We start from the raw sequence: 13,271 nt of genomic DNA on the forward strand, positions 1-13,271 counted from the left end.
ATGCTATTTTATCATAATAGGTTTCTATCTTTTCGAAGCATGACAATAGAGTTGATACGGCATAAGTAATGGCAGGCCCTATTTTTAAAGGAACATGTTTTCGTAGCTTGAGGAGTGTGCAGAGGTATAGAGTCAGCTGGACTATCTGGGAACATTAAAATAACTAATTCATGAAGACTGAGAGAACCTGCAAGATATTAAAGAGGGGAATTTTTAGCCTAGATGCATGGCACAGACAATCATTATGGTTATAATGACCAAATCATTTCTGCCCTAGGAAGAAGAGTTTTGATTTACCGTTAGAAAACAAAATGATTTATAATTCATACTCCCAATATGTTAGCAGGCTTTGGGAGCATACACTTCCTGGTGTCACAACTGGTCTTTTTCTCAGAGTAGAGATATCCCCAATAGAGCGAAAATATGAGAATGTTTATTACACAGTTCATTAGTTTCAACCACTGGGACCTAATTAATAACCCTCTAGCTAATACCTAATTTTCTGATTTCTATTCTAAAACAGTTCCCTCTTTATTAGTATTGAAATAATCAACACTTTTCATTCTCTGCATTTTGGTTTTATTAAATGTTTAAAGTTTCTAGTCTTTTGTGTTGTTAATATGGAGTTCGTCACTTAGATTGTATAATTACTTAAGCTTTTCCTTTTTTTATAAACGTATTTATTTTATTTATTTTTATCTTTGGCTATGTTGCGTCTTCGTTGCTGCGCACGGACTTTCTCTAGTTGCGGCAAGCGGGGGCTACTCTTCATTGCGGTGCGCGGGCTTCTCATTGCGGTGGCTTCTCTTATTGCGGAGCACGGGCTCTAGGCGCATGGGCTTCAGTAGTTGTGGCTTGCGGGCTCTAGAGCGCAGGCTCAGTAGTTGTGGCTCGTGGGCTCTAGGATGCAGGCTCAGTAGTTGTGGCTCGTGGGCTTAGTTGCTCCACGGCATGTGGGATCTTCCCAGACCAGGGCTCGAACCCGTGTTCCCTGCATTGGCAGGCGGATTCTTAACCACTGCACCACCAGGGAAGCCCCAGTTAAGCTGTTTCTACTCACACAAACCATGTAGATTTTTTTAGGTCAGTTTATTCAGAAAAGGCTCATGTGTTTTTGAAAAGAATTTGTTCCACCTGCTTTAAAAAATCATGGTTGACAAAAGCAAACTTTTCCCCTAACCTAGTGGACATTGCCTCCCCTCCCCTTCCTCCTCTTCCTCCTCCTCTTTCTTCCTCTCCCACCCTCTCTCCCTCCCCACACTCTCTCCACTCTGATAATACCCTTCATATCTTGGTGAAATTCTGCATTGTGAAGTCCCTGCCTCTCAGAAGGGAGCCAAGGCAGGGATACAGATGTACCCTCTCTCTATTTCCCAGCTGCCAGGATATGGGAATATACCTAGACTCAGCCAATTGCACACTCCTGTTCATGACTTTGAAATTTTAAGGAGTGACCCTAAGAAACAGGTGCACCTACAGGGTATTAAGCATGATGGCAGCAGTGTTAGGAGCCAAGGGGTGGTGATGGCCAGTGCACAGACAGGCAGATGCCAGTGGGGAGACCCAGCTAGACTCCCCTTATGGTATGATCTCGGTGTCCTTGGCTTCCTGATCCTGCACACCTTGCTCACATCGCAAGACTATGTCACCAGCCTTCTCTTTGGTTCTCTGAACTGTTGATATCCTTCCTATAAATTCCTGTCCTCTCAAGTTAATCAGAATCCATTTCTGTCGTTGGTAATCAGAACCCTTGATTGATACAGTGTATAACTGAGATTAAACTTGAGATACAAATCATGGGCTTGTCACTGATTGAATCTATTAATAGAGAATAAATTTGAAATTCAAATTCAATAAATATTTGTTGAGGAATGATCCTATTTAAGACATTATTCTGAGGAATGAAGAAAGGCTAAAGATGTTTTCGATTTTTTCTTCTTTGGACCCAAAATCTAGTGAAAACACATATCCATCTGATCACACTACAGGGCAAATCACACAAAGTCCTGCAGTTGAGGTAGAAACCAAGAACCATGGGCCTGTAAGAAAGGGAAAAATCATTCTCACTTGACTGATCCAGAAAGACTCTCTGAAGGACATGAGGCCTGAGTTGGGCTGCATCCCTCTAAGTTTCTCAGAAAATGTCACCACATTTTCTTGATGACAGTGATATGCTGAGAGCTATGGAGAGTGGTAAAAAATTATATATATATATATATATATATATTTTTTTTTAAGAGCAGGCAGGTCTTTTTTTGCTGTTTTTTTTTTTATTTGAAGTATACTTAATTTACAATGTTGTGTTAGTTTCAGGTATACAGCAAAATAATCCAGTTATATTTAGATATATATAAATTCTTTTTTAGATATTTTTCCATTATAGGTTATTACAAGATATTGAGTATAGTTCCCTGAGCTGTACAGTAGGTCCTGTTGTTTACCTATTTTATATATAATAGTGTGTATCTGTAAATCCCAAACTCCTAACTTATCCCTCCCCCCTCTTTCCCCTTTGGTAACCATAAGTTTGTTTTCTATGCCTGTAAGCCTATTTCTGTTCTATAAATAAGTTCATTTGTATCATTTTTTTAGATTCACTTATAAGTGATATTATATGATATTTTTTTTTCTCTGCCTGACTTATTTCACTTAGTATGATAATCTCTAGGTCCATCCATGTTGCTGCAAATGGCATTGTTTCATTCTTTTTTATGGTTGAGTAGTATTCCATTGTATATATAGACCACATCTTCTTTATCCATTCATCTGTCGATGGACACTTAGGTTGCTTCCATGTCCTGGCTATTGTAAATAGAGTTGCAGTGAACATTGTGGTACATGACACTTTGAATTATGGTTTTCTCAGGGTATATGCCAGTAGTGGGATTGCTGGGTCGTATGGTAGTTCTATTTTTAGTTTTTTAGGGAACCTCCATACTGTTCTCCCTAGTGGCTGTATCAATTTACATTCCCACCAACAGTGCAGGAGGTTTCCCTTTCTCCACACCCTCTCCAGCATTTATTGTTTGTAGACTTTTTTTTAAATGTTATTTATTTATTTACTTGGCTGCTTCACTGCTGTGCACGGGCTTTCTCTAGTTGGGTTGAGCGGGGGCTACTCTTCATTGCGGTGCGCAAGGTTCTCATTGCGGTGGCTTCTCTTGTTGCGGAGCACCGGCTCTAGGCACGCGGGCTCAGTAGTTGTGGCTCACGGGCTTAGTTGCTTCCCAGACCAGGGCTCGAACCCGTGTCCCCTGCATTGGCAGGTGGATTCTTAACCACTGCGCCACCAGGGAAGTCCTGTTTGTAGACTTTTTGATGATGGCCATTCTGACTGGTGTGAGGTGATACCTCGTTATAGTTTTGACTTGCATTTCTCTAGAAATTAATGACGTAAAATATGTTTTCTTGAAATGGCAGAATAGCACATCAGGGAACTCTTGAGCTGAAACCCCAGTCTCACTTGGGAGTCACTAGAAACAGGATGATGTCTGCCACACGGTGGACGCCATGGTCCTGCATCACCGCTTCTCCTGGGAAGTGCCCCCTCCCAGTTCCTCCTTCTCTGAGCCGAGGGCAGAAGTGCCCAATGAGACCAGCTGTCCAAGGTCATCCTGTGCAGAGGGAAACTTTCTTTCTGCTGAAAGATCAAGTGAAGTGACTAAAATGTCAGTGGTTCTCATAAAAAAATATTTAGTTGGATTAAATGCAGATCTTTCTCATGATGGACTGAAGGTTGATTGGATCATACTTGTGTGATTAACTCCTTTTTCCTGGTAGCACTGACAATGTTTCCAAAGTTCTCAGAATTCCGCACCCACCCCCCCCCAAAATCTAAGTACTCTTTGTCATGCTTTACTGGCTCCAAAAAAAATTAAAGACATAAATGTAAGAATCAGAAAAATAGAGCATGAGAAGTTTGAGTTTCATTATGACTACACGGTACTCTTGGACCATATACATCTCATTTCAACTGACCATTTTATATCTGAGAAAGGTAAAAATGAAGCCATTTCTCAACTCTAGTTTCCTATAGCAAAGGAGAGAAATATTTTGGAATAATTTGCAAATTGTTACCATATGTTACATGGACCACGAGGAGGTATTTGATATTCTGTATTTTAAAATTTGATATGCTGCATTTAAAATTCATTTACTTGGAAAACCTTAGACTTCTTTTGTAAGGATAAAAAAGTAAAATTTAAATGTCTGCTCTAAAGAAAAGCCCTTTCAACCAAGAACATGGGTCTGCAAATCCAGACACCGAGGAGATGTAGAAGTTAAAGGGTAGACTAACAGGAAGCTGGCACCTTGAAATCTCAAAGACCTGGGTTCCAACTCAGGTGTCTCCTCTTATTAGCCGTGTGAACTTCTCACTCTACAGATGGCAATGTCAAGGCTCAGAAGGTTAAGTGTCCTACTACCTGGCAAATAGTTAGGCCCAGCAGAAACCAAAGCAGTCTGACCCCAGAGCTGTGGGCTTCTCCCTTCTCCACAACAGTGCTGGAGCTCACATTCATCTTGGGCTTGCTATTGGGCTTAAAGGGTAAAGAGACAAATCAAGACTTCATATTGCCCCTGTGACATCTTACATTGCGTAACTGGAAAAAATTAGCCACATAATAGGGGGAGGGTATTCTTCCTTTTTCCGGTTCAACTTTGTCCTCCAGTTCTCCCTAGCTCTGTAATGGCACAGCCAGAAACCTGCATCATCTCCTGATGCTCTCCTCACCCCCAAGGCAGCTATGTACCGGTGTCCAGGCTGGGCAGTACACCACATCTAAAAGGGTGCCATTCACATCATAGACTAACTTACAAGAGAACACGCGGGTGGCACGGAGATTCTGGACCTCCCGGACAAGTCTTGGTACAGCCAGGGAGTGGGACCCCTGGGTAAACCCACACTTGCACACACTAAGGGGCACATGTATGCACGTGTTCTCTGAAACACAGGCCTTCAGGGCTGCTCTCAGCCGTACTGCATCAAGTCCCCACTCCCTCACCTGACTGGAACCTGACGTGGCTCCCTCCTAAGAGTAGAGGGGAAGCGGGGGGACCAGGGTGAGAAGGAATGTGAATGCTGTCCCTCCTTCCTCTTACCTCCTACCTCGTCCCACAGCCCAGTCGTCCAGACCTCAGGTGTCCAGCCCCCATCCCCTCTCCTGAACATGCTTCCTCCTGCTGACCAGGGGCTGCCTGTTTTTCATCGTTCAGATCTCAGGTTCAGTGTCACCTACTCAGGTAGCCAAAGCGACCTGCCTCGGTAGCCATCGCCTCTCCCTCTGCTCCCACACGGCACCCTCAGTTTTTCGACCATTCTCGGATCTCTCATGCTCTCCCACGCTTTGTAGTTAATAAAGTGTTTGCTTGTTAGGAATAATCTTTCTCTCCCACTAGAGGGTAAACCCCATGAGGTCAAGTGCCATCTCATTTTTGTTCTCCAGTGGGCACATAATAGGTATTAGATAAATACTGGTTGAATGAATAGATGACTACATTAGAACACTAGAAAAGTCTAAAATAATCAGCTCTTAGGAGATTCTTACTATTTCCTCAGAACTTTTTAATTCCTCCACGGAAATCTCCCTTGGGAGAAAAAATTAACAGGTGCCCCTTTCACATGGAAAAAGTGTTTATAATGATAGTGAAGCTGAATGATACGAATATAGGACTTCAATAAAAGCTAACCTGCTAACCTTCCTCACATAAATCCATTAGTCTCTCTGCTCTTTTTATAAATGAAGACAATGCAAAGAGCCCTCAGTCTGCTTCTGAAGTTTTCCCCTTTGCTGCTAAAGTAAAATCTCCATCTTCCATATTGGAACAGGAAACTGAAATGGAGGAGATCTGACTTTTCATAAAGGTGTTATAAATTAGTCAGTAGAAGTAAGTAGAACATGGTTGTGAGCTGGTAAGTGTGAATCAGTCTTAATTACCTAGGGCTCTATTTTTTCTGTTCTAATACCCTGTCATTGAAAAGACACCAAAGTGAAAAACCCATTGTATGATCTCCTCAGGCTCTGTCGGTGCAAAAGGAGATGAAACAAATAAAGCCACCCCAAATTTTTCCTTCCCAGACATTGACATTTCTCACACCATGTTTTTAAGAAATACAGTATTCTTAAATTATCCAAAATGTCTTGAATGTTCTTGGAGAATAAATGAGGCCATTTTCAAAATTATAGGCAAATAAAGAATCTTACTTTCTCATTAGAGCTTGACAATAGAGCTTTCATTTAAAAAGACTTTTCAGCGTATCCCATTGCATTCTGTTAAAGTTATGAAAGTGGTTCCTATGGAACTTCCTGTCAGGGTTGGGTAATTAAGTGCATTATCTTGGGATTGTATTGCTTGTTTAAATGATTGATAGCCTAATCATTCGTGATTTGTTATGGTCAAGCTAACTCTCTGTAATGCATACGATGGGTCAATTTTTTTGTTATTATGGAAACTCCATTTGAAACTCCAGTGTCAGTGTTATTATGAGTCAGCCAGGTTGGATACTTTATTTCAACAAGTGCTATGAGTCATTTGAAATTATGTATCATTCATAAGCAGAAAACTTTTTAAATTCTGTTGTATCCCACCTACCTGTGACATTTTGATTCTCTATAGAGTGGGAAAAAAACAGTATACATTGTAATTTGGTGTCTATTTTTCAGGTAATTGACTTAACAAGATGAAATGAAATCGTGTGCCACCCAGTTTGCATAAGAGATGTAGAATTAAGCAGTAACTTTCTTGAGTAGCATCAAAGTTCAACGTGGTAATTCTGAAAGTTGTTTTTTCCCCTTGGTGTGTAAGAGCTAGGAGGGCAGTTGGCAAGTTTTTCTATCTCAGAAGAGCTACCGAGTTGATCGGAATAAAGTACATTTAGTAAATTTATACTGAATTTTAAGCATAAAAGTACATATTTGGAGGACTCACATTAGGTAAGATGCATACTGTGTGGGGTGGTACTGTGTGTCAAGCAGCGAAATGGGAATTTTATGTGACCTTGTATTTTAACGCATTTCAATCTTCCTTACGCGATACATTGACATACTGCTTTACTGAAACCTGCTTGATTTTGATTCTTATTCCTTACGAATTCATAGGATCAAATAACAATGCTTTCTAGGCAGAGTGCATGAGGAAAAGATGTCCACTTTTTCAGTAGAGTGTTTCTGAATTGATCTGAGTTGCCCTTCACTTGTCACCGAGCGGTAGAGAAGTGCATCTATCGTTTTCATTTATATTACCAAGTGACTTGTTTGTATTTGGTGTCTGTCTGTTTCATCATTGTCATTACCTATTCATGGGAGCCTTCCCATGCTCTTACTGTCCAAAACTCAAGGTATTAACTACTGGATCCTCCTCTTTACCCGTTGCAAACCCATGCTTGCTCCCTGGCCTAAGAATTGTATTTCCTAAGCTCATCTTTCTCTGCCCTTACCTCTCCCACCCACCTCCCCAAAAAAAGAGATTTATGAACTCCTAATAGCAATTCCATGTACTCCAAAGATTGCTGTGAAATTCCATTCGTGCCCTGTTTCTCTTAAAGGCAGCAGCGTAAAGCAATGGGGAAGATCAGGCCCTCTGTGACCAAACAACAAGACAGTCCTCAAAGTCTGAAAACATCCTGTTTGGAAGAAGCTACTAAGTGGAATCAGAAGAAAAGATATTATTCTTCATTTGGTCAGGAAACACTTACAAAGCATTGCTGTAGACCAGGAGCTGTGCTGGCTTAACCATTCGGGGACCAGTGAGGAGACCTCGTGCCATCAGGGAAGAAGAGTGGGGTCTGGAGCCTGTAGACCTCCCAGTGATTAGCTGTGTGACCTTGGCCAAATTTTTGTTAAAGTCTCTGAACTTGCACAGTGGCTGCAGCAGTGATGCTACTCGCATATTAGAGTTTGGAACTGACTGGATAAATGTGGGTGAAAGTGAGGGAGAGGGAGGGGTCATGGGAACCGAGGTCTTCAGCCTGGGTAACCAAGGGCAAGATAGTTTGAAGGAGGAACAACAAGATTTATCACCTGGGTAAAAACCTAGGGCAAAGTAAAAAAGGTGACTTCGAAGTTGCGCATCTTACTAATTAATGCTTTGCATCCCTCCCTCTCCCCAACCCACCCACTGTCATTAGCATGTCTCCGTCCTCTGGGCTGCTCCAGTCCCCGCCACAGCCTGGTACCTGCCCTCTGGTTTATTCGGAAACCACCCTGCCCCCAGGCAGGTCTTCTTGGTCAGTGGCACCGTGGCTGCCAGCCCGTGGAAGTGGTTTCTCTTTCTTACGTGGTGGAGAGGGGGATTGTCTAGAAGCCCTGCCAACATCTTCATCTTGGACTTCTAGGCCCCACGACCGTGAGACAATAAATCTCTGCAGTTTAAGCCACTCAGCATGTAGCACTTTTTCATGGCAGCCCTAGCAAATGGAAACACTCACTCCCGATCTAAAAACATAAATGTCATCCACTAAAAGGTGCTCTTGCCCTTTTCCGATCACTGGAAAAGTTCTTAAGAGTGTCTGACTTCCACAATGCCACAGATATGTCTTGCCTTCCCTTCCACTGGGAGTGACCTGGGCTCTGTCTTGGTCCTGAGGCTCCTTGGTAATGTCTGGCTCCCCTCTGTGCACCTGCAAACTCCCCACGTGTGACACGCACCTGTTTTTCCCAATAACAAATGAATCAAGAACTGGCAGTTAAACTCCAACCTGAACCAACTTCTCATAGCCTCCTATTCAAAACTTAGAATTTTTACAAAGAGGCTTTCTTTTAAAAGATAAAACAAGGATGACTGCATGTGATGTTCTTTCTACCAATATTTTTGAGAACATTCACCAGTGGAACTGCCCAGTAGAATCCCAGGACACAGGGAAACTTTCAGCTTTTCATTTTAATATCCCAAATAACAAAACGAGGAAATAAATGTTTTGGGCTCCTTTTAAAAACATTTTAAGGAACTAAACCTGCTTTCAAAATGGGTTTCAGTTGAAATATTTGATGAAAACAAAATTACCGTTGAGAATAAACAATAAATTCTCCCCACCTATGTTCTACAGTTAGTTACAGTTTTTTTAAATGTTTAAATCATTCGTGGAAGGCATTCCAATACAAATATAAGCTGTTAATGAACATCAAGATGTGAACGAAAGATAAGGTAGGGGGTGATTTATTCACTTTAACAACAGGGCTGGACTTCCCTGGTGGCACAGTGGTTAAAAATCCGCCTGCCACTGCAGGGGACACAGGTTCGAGCCCTGGTCCGGGAAGATCCCACATGCCGTGGAGCAACTAAACCCCTGCACCACAACTACTGAGCCTGTGCTCTGGAGCCCACGAGCCACGACTACTGAGCCCGCGTGCCACAACTACTGAAGCCTGCGCGCCTGGAGCCCCTGCTCCGCAACAAGAGAAGCCACCGCAGTGAGAAGCCCACGCACCGCAACGAAGAGTAGTCCCCACTCGCCGCAACTAGAGAAAGCCCGTGCGCAGCAACGAAGACCCAACGCAGCCATAAATAACTGAATAAATAAATAACCGGGCTTTGGGATTCTTTTGTAAATGAATCCTTTTATAAATATTTAGTTTTACATTAGTTTAGAGCACATCTATCGAAAACAAACAAATCTCCAGTTCTTAATCAAACAAAAGATTTACTGAGAAGGTTCTAGATGCCCAGTTCTAAATTTGGTGCAATGGGGAAAAAAAATACTGAGACATGAAATTTGACCTCTGTAAATTTATGGAATTCATTTTTAGCCTGCTTGCAAAGATTACAGACTGAGGATTAGGACTTCAACATCTTTGGGGGTTGGTGGGCATAATTTAATCTGTAACAGTGGGCAGTCTTTTTCTGCCCAAAGGGCCAAATAGTAAATATTTGAGGCTTTGCCAGCCTTAGGGTCTGTGCAGCAATGACTCCAGTCTGTGGCTACACCATGAAATATCCGGTAGATGATATGCAAATGAATGGGGTGGCTCCATTCCAATGAAACGTTATTATGGACAATAAAATTTGAATCTCATATCATTGTCATGTGTCACAACGTATTATTCTTTTAATTTTTTCCCCAACCATTTAAAAATATAACAACCATCCTCAGCTCATGGGCTGTACAGAAACGGGGGGGCTAGCTGGATTTGCGCACTTGTGCTTGAGAGTATCCGTATACATTCTGCCCACGGGATTTCCGTACACAGATGTATATCGACTGCAAAATGTGCCTGCAGCAAACCAGGAGGCAAGTATCTAATGCCTGTCTATTGTGTGAAAGTAAAACAATTTGCAGAGTCAGCGTCCTAGGCCTGCAGCAGCCCTGGCAATCTTTTAAGACGGGAGAATCAGTCAGTAGAAGCCTCTGAACGCTCAGAAAATCGAAACGCCGGAGACAGCATTGAAAACCGAGGAAATAAACACCCTGCTCAAATTAAAACAATAGGCCATCATGTTTCCCGTCAGGTAGCTGAAGATGTTTGGGGGGAAATGTATATCTTCCATTTAAATGCCGCTTCACAGCAGCGTCTGGAAGGAACAGGAAACTGAAAAAAGTGATGTTGAAACAAGTGATGAAATGGCCATCCGAAATCTTTTCTGTGAAAAAATTTTTTGCAAGTTTGATATCCTGTGTTTGAGTCTCTAATGAAAACGATAAATGAAGAATTTTGTTGCTTCTTGGGTTAGAGGGTTGAAAGGTGAATACGCCCCCCTGTCTGGATTTGAGGGCGTTTTGCTTCCTCTGGGTTCCGCTCTGAGCTGAGAAAGAGAGTGGCGATCGAGTCAGATCATCGCTGAATGACGCGCCCAGCCCAATTTCAATCACAGCAATTACTAAACTGTTTGCTGACATTTGTAGCAGCCTGGACGTGTAGCAGAGGTTTTAACATGTCTATGTGAATTGAGCCCCACCCCTGCCCCCATAACACACTGAATATTTAACTTTTACCAGTACTTGGCATCATGGTGAGACCAAGAAACCAACTGCCAAATTTTGAAACAATAACATTTCAGTTAAAATATTTTGATCAGAATAATTCTATATCAGTTTTGAGGTTTCCAAGCAACTGTTTCCTGTTTTATTTACAGCTGATGTCACTAATAATTTAGGAAGGCCATCAGTATCTTAAAACTGCAGTTCTCAGTAACTGAAAAGAGATTAGATTGAGCACTTTAGCGTCTTTAAAATAAAAGATAGAGATTAGACCCCTTTGGAACAGTTTAACACCCAAGTAAAAGTACCTCCTAGGATATTTATTTTCTTTTTCTTCTTTATTGTGGTATAACCTACAGATAGTACAGTGCCCAGATCTTAAGGGCACCGCTACAAAAAACCCTTCAGCTCTCATCATTCCTATGGTTGGGAGCAAGATATAGATGATTATTATGACCACAGCTAGTCAACATTGTGTTGGAGATCGTAGCCGGGACTCTAAGCTTTTGGATATAATCTAATTCATTTTTAAATACTTCATCTTTTCATCCATCCACATTTGTCTCTATTTTTTTATATAAATTTATTTACTCATTTATTTAATTTTTGGCTGCTTTGGGTCTTTGCTGCTGCCCGCGGGTTCTCTCTCGTTACTGAGAGCGGGGGCTACTCTTCGTTGCAGTGCGCAGGCTTCTCACTGCGGTGGCTTCTCTTGTTGCAGAGCACGGGCTCTAGGCGCGCGGGCTTCGGTAGTTGTGGCCTGCGGGCTCTAGAGCACAGGCTCAGTAGTTGTGGCGCACGGGCTTAGTTGCTCCGTGGCATGTGGGATCTTCCCGGATCAGGGCTCGAACCCGGGTCCCCTGCATTGGCAGGTGGATTCTTAACCGCTGTGCCACCAGGGAAGCCCTGTCTCTATTTTTTTTTAGCATATTAATCATAGTTATTTTGAAGTACTTTTTTACTCACTCCGGTATATGGATAACCTCTGGGTCTGCTTCTACTGATTCTTTGAGCTTCTGGTTGAACAATCACATCTCTTGTCTATTCTCAAATCAGGTAATTTCTTACTATATGCCAGACATGTGGATAATACATTGCAGTTTCTGGATTATCTTCTTCTAAAACATGTCTTTTAAAATATTTCTGATTGATATTTTATAATCATGAAAGTAAAAGCATTACTCTGTCATAGGGAGACTATTTAACTTGTTATTTATTCTGAGCCAATATCCTTGTTATTTATCCTTTAGCAATATTAAAGGCTGACAATTTTCATCCAATCTATAGAATCAATTGTTCAGAATAGCTTGGAAAGGAATGCAAGAGTGTTATTAAACATATTTCATCTCTAAACCATTCTAAATCATTGCAGACTCCAAATTGTTTCAATATAATAGCTGCCTACCTATCATAAGTGTGTTCTATGCCTCTGAATCCTTTCAGGAAAAAAAAGGCAATGACTGTGTCTTCTATAGTGTGACACAGAATGTGGCTTCCCTCTGAGAAGTCATGAGATCTCTTCTGAAGAAACAATTATCTTTTTCATCCCATTGGACCATTATACATTATCTTGGAGGTAACTGGAGAATTAGAGTCATAATGTCCAGTTCTATAGTCAGAATCTTTACCTTTCTTGATATCCGCATAATTTTCTTTGAAAAATATAATGCAGCGAAAGTTTTTTGTTTCATACTCTTTTCATTTTGTAATTCCCAACTCAGGTTTCCATGATGTATTTGTGCCTCTCTCTATAGATGTACCTAGATTTCCCTGCAACCATTTGCATTGGCCTCTACTGAAATAAATTAGCAGAACTGTAATCACAGCACAAATTGATACTGGTAACTGTCCCTTATTTGTAACTCATTGATAGTACTAAGTGCAAGGGGGGGTGGGGAATAAAAGGTGAAATAAAACATATTTATTTCCTGTATTTTTTTTGCTAGTATAATATTTAATTCTACATTGATGTTTTATCATGTGGATAAAGTGTATCAGTACATGAACGGAACCAGGAAAAATCAAGGGTGATTCATTAAAACCACCATTTTCCCCTTATCTCACAATTTACGGCCCCGCCTTGATGGTATAGAAAGACTAACAACAGAAACTAAAATTAACTTGTTTGTTTTGTCCCTAAGTTGCTTCATGTTATTCAAGGAAAAAAGAAAAGAAAAGAAAAGAAAAGGCCCTCTAGCCTCCTGTACTATTTATCACTTAAAATATTAGAGCTAATTTTATAAAAAGACTAAAATTTTAAACTTTAAAGAACTACAGGGTTTAATTACTGGCCTTGCTTGGTTTTTATAAATAGAACATTTTTTATTCAGTAGGTAAATCCTATTTTTGTACTTATTAC

This window comes from Eschrichtius robustus, chromosome 16, assembly GCF_028021215.1.
Source record: "Eschrichtius robustus isolate mEscRob2 chromosome 16, mEscRob2.pri, whole genome shotgun sequence".
In the NCBI taxonomy this organism is placed as follows: domain Eukaryota; kingdom Metazoa; phylum Chordata; class Mammalia; order Artiodactyla; family Eschrichtiidae; genus Eschrichtius; species Eschrichtius robustus.